Here is a 6,817-nt window from a genome sequence, read left to right as displayed (position 1 = left end):
CCCCCCCCCCCCCGAATCCCTACAGTAGTTTGTGTTGAGACAATGCTTGAATGCTTATCTACTATTTGTGTGCCTTTCATGCTATCCAGAATCTTTGTAACATGTTTTGGCTAATGTGTTTGTGATCTTGCCCGTTTGCTAACATGGTGCCCTCCCGTTTCTGCGATTATGTGGTTTATCACAATGTTGCCTGCATACTTAGCATAATTTCCAATCATGTTTCAACTGGTCTAGTGATAATAACCCCAATCTATCCTGCAAACATGTTCTTATCAGCATGTGACTGTTTCTGTGCTAAGTATTGAATCTGTTTTCCCTAAGTTTACATTAAGCTGGCTTTTAAATTCTGTGATTTGGTCAACTATTTGTCGAAAATTTTCAACTTGGTCGTGTTTGTATAAACCCCTCAATTCCCGTCCCTCAACTTTAGTCTTTTCTTTTTCACCTCTTGCTTAAGTTCTCTTCTTAGCCGGCTGAAATCCAAGGCTATTCTGGCTCTGTCCTTTGACCTCTCTCTAGTGTGAGCACTGCTCGGGGTCCATGTGAGGCCCTTGTGAACTCTAACACACTAGAATTTGGGTTTTCTATGCTCAGCTTTGATATATGGGTGAATCACTCAGCAACTGGTTATTTTGTATCTATGAACATGAATTTTGGAGCTGTTGTAGGTTGAAGGCCTGGCCTGTCCAGGTGTATTTTGGCGTGTTGTAGGCTCCCTATAGTTATACTTGTTCTGTAATTTACTACATTCAATTCTGAGTCTATAATAACTATTGTAATAACATTTTGGGGTGTTAGTGAAATTGGGAAAGGGATTTTGTATGCTTGCAACAAATTGGTTAGAAATCCTACTTATAGGTTCAATAATGTGCTATTGCATGCTCAGTTATCGTGTGTTAGAAATCTTGCCTATAAGTTCAATAATGTGCTATTGCATGCTCAGTATCGTGTGTTAGAAATCCTACCTATAGGTTCAACAATGTGCTATTGCATGCTCAGTTATCGTGTATTAGCAATCTTGCCTACAGGTTCAATACTTAGTTTAGTTGTGTTCTGCTTGATAGAAACCATGCCTATAGGGAATTGTATATTCAATGTGCGTGCAGTATTCTATTTACATGCTACCTTATTCGAAAATTATAGAAACCATGCCTATAGGATCTAAAATTGGAAAATTGTAGAGGTTATGCTTATGGGATCTAAAACTGGAAAATTGTAGAAAGCATGCCTATAGGTTTGAATCAACCTAATTATCGTTTCTACCCGTTTGTTCGTGAGTTTCAAAACACTATGCTGTTACTCTCACTAGAAAACCTGCCTATAGGGTCAAATAAGTGATTCTGAATGTGTTTTCTGTAATTACCACTGTTTATTATCGCGTAAAACACCTAGACATCATGCCTATAGGTTTAATCCCTATGTTAAAAACCAGTAGGCAAATCATATAGATTTTGGAAAGTATAATGGCTTTTGCGTATAACTATCCACCCATTAAATCCAGTTTCATATAGAGATCCTGCCCATAGGTTTCTGCATTTTAACTATTTAAAATCTGCAACTGTTTTGTTAATCTGACTTGCGTGCATTTGTTATCTAATTGCGGAGGCCAATTTGAGCCCTTACTTGCTTATAAGTGTAAGTCCAATGAGTTTTATATGTCGCCTAGCTTTTGACATTTTTGAGCAGCCTAAGTTAAAGTCTAGAACCACCCTGAAATAGAGGTCCAAATGCCTCCTGGACCATAGGCATGGGACGGGTAGTGCTCGCATAGGACACGACTTTGAATTGACTAGTGCGCTTCAGGTAAACAACTTAAAGATAGTAATTGGGTAGCAAGAGATGATAGTCTATGCCCGCTGAATAATACGAGTAACACCCCATCTCAAGGGAGTTACGAAGTATTATTTATGTTGCACGAGGTGATCCTTTAGGCTAAAAAACTTAGGACCCCCCTTCCCCTTTGTCTTTCAAGTGTTCATTCACGTTTAGTAATTCCTTGTTTCTTAGCTCACATAGACTAATTCATATAATTGAGTTTGGCCGGGACCCGCAGTTGTGGACCTCTAAGTGTGCCTAACACCTTCTCTTCGAGGTAATTTCGAGCACTTACCCGATCTTTGGTGATGTAAACTGGTCAAACAAAGTTATTTGCAAATAGGTGCCCTAACGCACCTTAATCCGTTAGGTGGACACTCTCTCTTTTAAAACCCTTCCTTAAAATAGTTGTCACGTGTCGAACCTGATTTCGCGAGAAAAAAGGGCGCGACAGTATGGCGACTCTGTTGGGGATATTATTAGGCTCTTACCATAAATGAAGTTGATCTACATGAATTAGTCTCTCTCAATAAGCATGTTTTTGTTATATTTTTTTGCTGTTACTTGAATATCCCGCTCCTATTTTCCCTTTATTACTACATGCACATCCTCTTCCCTATTTCCCTTCTTATATGAACTTATATTAAACTCTTGTTTAATTTGATTATAGTGTTTTCCCTTATCTCCTAATCATGTTCACTTGCTCAAAACCTTTTAATTTTGCTATATCATGTCTCTCCCAATCCCTATCCCTTTATTTACTTTATTACAATTCTTTCATCATGCAAACTAACTTCTTCCATGTTTTTCTTTCTTTTATATCTTTATGTTCATTCAATACTGCATTTATTTTAACATGTGAAAATACTTGACAATGTGTTATTTTATTTTTGCATAAAGCATGCTCCGCATCGTATTCCTCTCATGCGTATTAATACCATAGCGACACTTGTTGAGTGTCCGCGCTCTTCCTAAAATCACCCTTTAAATTTGGAAATGCTTATTTATGGTAAAACTAGTCGATCAGTAGTGCAATCGACGGTTTCGTGCCTTTCCCTCTCAAGTTGTCCACTTGAGGGTACCAGTCTAGACTCTTCTAGAAACCCCATTCTAAAATCAACTGTGCATGCATCATGTCTAAACCTAGTATGAGTTAGAACGCTATCCGCACAATAACTCACTAAGACAAACCTTGTTCAAAGTACGCCGGGATCTCCATAATCCCAATGGACACAATCACGATGTGTGTATCATTTGGAGAAAACATGCCAGTATGTTGATCATTAACGTGTAAATAGTTGAATCTGGAGGGGGCGAGGGCTAACTTTATTTGTTTTGCAGAAATGAGGCACGAGGTCCCCAGGTTCGGCATGGTTCGGAATATCCCACCTTTGCTATTGGATTGGTGGGGAAATCTTGCACCAAGCGACAAAAACCACATAAAAAGAGTTCTTGGGAATTCACCTTCTTTGCTAGACATTCAACCGAACAACATACTGATCGAGGCCGCTACTATGTTCTGAGATGAAAAAAGGGTTGTTTTCCATTTCGGGGATATAGAAATGACTCCCCTTCTGGAGGAAATAGGGGGCTTTGCTGGACTTCCTTGGGATAGCCCCGGTTTATTGGTACCAGAAAAATGCACTTCTCGGGGGTCTCTAAAAATGATGGGTTTTAGAAAGAATGATGAGTTAGTCTGCCTGAAGAAATCCTATATACCTTTTGACTTCCTTTGCGAACGTTATGGGCACAAAAAATCCTACCGCCTTTACCATGATGAGTTTGGTATCACTTCGTTGGGTTGGACCCACCGTCGGATTTTCGCGTTCATTGTCTATTTTCTGGGAATGCTGGTATTCCCAATACAAGGAGAAAGGATTCACACCCGTTTAGCCATGGTTACCAAGACCCTAATGGAAGGAATTGAGGGACAGACTTACACTATTGTCCCAATGATCGTGGCAGAAATATACCGAGCTTTGGACCGCTGCAAGAAGGGATTCAGATATTTAGAGGGTTGTTATTTGTTACTGCAAATATGGTTGTTAGAGCATCTTCAAAGAGGACAATACCGTCAGGAATTTTTGCGGCGACCATGGAATGACTACATAGCTTTTCACCATCCAAAAAGAATGACTTTCATCCCAGATAGGTTTGCACAACCGGAAAATGCTGTGGATTGGGTGCGCTTCTTTAGCGATTTGACGGATGACAAGGTCTGTTGGATGTTCGAGTGGTTCCCTACTAGCGAGTTTATCATCAGGTCAAGAGATGTTCCTCATTTAGTGCTGATTGGGTTGAGGGGTATCTATCCTTATGCTCTTATCAGGGTCATGAGACAGGCGGGGATGAAACAAGTCATACCCTGAGTCTCCAAGATGGTTCACTACAAAGCAGATTTCCAAGGTGATGCTATTCCATTTAAGTATGATGCACAACACATGTGGCATCTAAAGGTTGTGGTGGAAAAGGATACCATCGAGCCAGATCGATACGATGTTGGCCATGTACACTTTTATCCATCATGGTTGGTCGATGACATAGCAGGAGAAGTCAAGCCAGGGATTGATTTGGGAAATAGGGTAATAGATGACGCTGCCGAGGCCCAAGTCAAATATAGGAGGTTACGCAAAAGGATTTTTGAATCCGAGGCCAGACATTTGGAATTTCACAAAGCGCATATGGAAGCAGTCAATGAATGGAGAGAAATCGCTACTAAACCAGCAGAGAGATTAGAGTATTTAGATCAGGGATTGATGTAGTTGGAAGGGAAGATAAGAAACGGGGTTACAGGCTGTCAAAACATGGATGGAAATGAAGGGGGTCTCCTAGCAAGGGCGTATCTGCTGCTGGACATACGCGACTTGGGGAACTTGATCGATGGAGCAAAGAAGGCCAAGCATGGAGAAGGTCCTTCTGGGACCAAATATATTAGAAATTTTTTACTTTCTTTCTAGACTTGTTTTAGGCTTTGGTTGTAATAAGGCATATGCCATTAGTGACTCTTTATCATTATTGTTGTTTTAGTAGAGATTTATTTTATTTATCATATTAATGAAATGACGCAGTTATTGGCATCAATTTTCTCCAAATCTATGTGTCGTTGAGGCCTACCTTGGGCACAATGAGGTCCCAAAATTAGGACGCAAGTTTATAATTCCACAATATGTGTTTAAATACCGCAAACAACCTTTTAATACTCCTCACTGACTTGTTTACCTTTAGTTTTTTCTTTTTCTCTATTTGTTTATTCCCATCCCCTAAGGTTGGTTCGTGCATACTTGCATCATCAGCATACCATACCAGATCAAGAGGTCCTCCACCTCCCCCTCCTCCGAACGATCCTAAAAGCAAAGGAAAGGCCAGAATGGATGATACAAGCAATATCAGGAAAGACAATGCTACACAAGAAGAGAATGTCGAAACTTCAGATGGTCGAAGCACTCCAGCACCGAATGAGTTGGTTTTACGGCTGGAACAAAATATATTGGAGTTACAAGGGGAACTTGAGCAGGTTTGGAACTTGGCAAATCTCTCCCTTACCCTGAACGTCCCCGAAATCAACCAACAACACACCAAAAACCCAGAACCTCCCCAAAATACACCAAACCAGCATCCACAAAATCCTCCCGCACCTCACCAATATGCCACACCGCCTCAAAATCCATATCCTCCACCAGTACCATCTCCTACACAATGTCATCATCAGCCAACCCAGTATCCACAAACCACTACCTATCATACTCCTCAGAACGCACCACAACCTATCCCCGATCCTCAAAACTCAACCAACGACCACCACTACACCCAAATCCCTGGAGTCCATCAAAGCAACCCCATATATGTGAAAACCTTACCCCACACTCCTCAGCAAACCATATACACCTAAATCCGCCAAGAAGGACCTGCTCATCAAGAACATGGCAGAGGAACTTAAGAAGCTCACAAGTCGAGTCCAAGGTGTTGAAGGTTGTAAAGGCATCAAGGGTTTGAATTATGAAGATTTGTATATCCAGCCGGACGTAGAATCACCAGAAGGTTACAAACTTCCTAAGTTTGAAAGGTTCGACGGAACAACAACGCACACAGCCGCACCAGCTTCTTTTGAGGTGAAAGTGACCACACCCTACATTGTGATGGTAGCACCCACACCATCCTTTAATTCCAATGCTATACCATGGAACTATGCTGCATAGGCGAGGAGAAAAGGAAAAGGGAAAATGGAAGAGACAGGTGCCGCACTAGGCATGACCAGGACCGGTAGGGTGTACATACCTGAGCATTTGGGAGGAACAAGTAAAGAAGCCGCTCCCAAACAACGTATCATTGAAACCGGCCCAGATGACCTTTGGAGAAAGGTGCAAGCAGGGGAGTACTCTGTAATGCATCATTTGAACAAAACCCCTGCTCAGATTTCCATTCTGTCACTGCTACAGAATTCTAAGACGTATAGGAAAGCATTAATAAAAGTATTGAACGAAGCTTACGTGCCCAACAACATCACCAGTGGAGAGATGGCCAACATGGTAGGGCAAGTATTGGAGAGCCACAAGATCACCTTTCACGAAGATGAATTACCACCTGAAGGACTGATTCACAACAGGGCACTGCACATCACAGTATAATTCGAAGACAAATTAATCGCTAAGATCCTGGTAGATAGGGGTTCAGGTCTCAATATCTGTCCATTAACCACTTTGAAAAGGTTAGGTAAGGATTTCCATAAGATACGAGCAGGGAGTATGAATGTGAAAGCATTTGATGGGTCTCAAAGGGCCACAATTGGAGAAATCAACCTTTATTTACAGATGGGCCCGAATTGGTTTGATGTTGAATTTCAAGTAGTGGACATATCCGCCACATACAATCTGCTGTTGGTGTCACACCTCCTTTTTCCCGGAAGGGGATATAAGGGAGTTTTTCCAATTAAAGTGACAATAATCGAAACGGGGTTATTTATTAAAATTTAGAGTCCCCACTAGGGATAATTTATGGTGTCCCA

Source organism: Nicotiana attenuata, unplaced genomic scaffold, assembly GCF_001879085.1.
Source record: "Nicotiana attenuata strain UT unplaced genomic scaffold, NIATTr2, whole genome shotgun sequence".
Lineage (NCBI taxonomy): Eukaryota > Viridiplantae > Streptophyta > Magnoliopsida > Solanales > Solanaceae > Nicotiana > Nicotiana attenuata.
Note: the sequence above shows the minus strand (reverse complement) of the source record.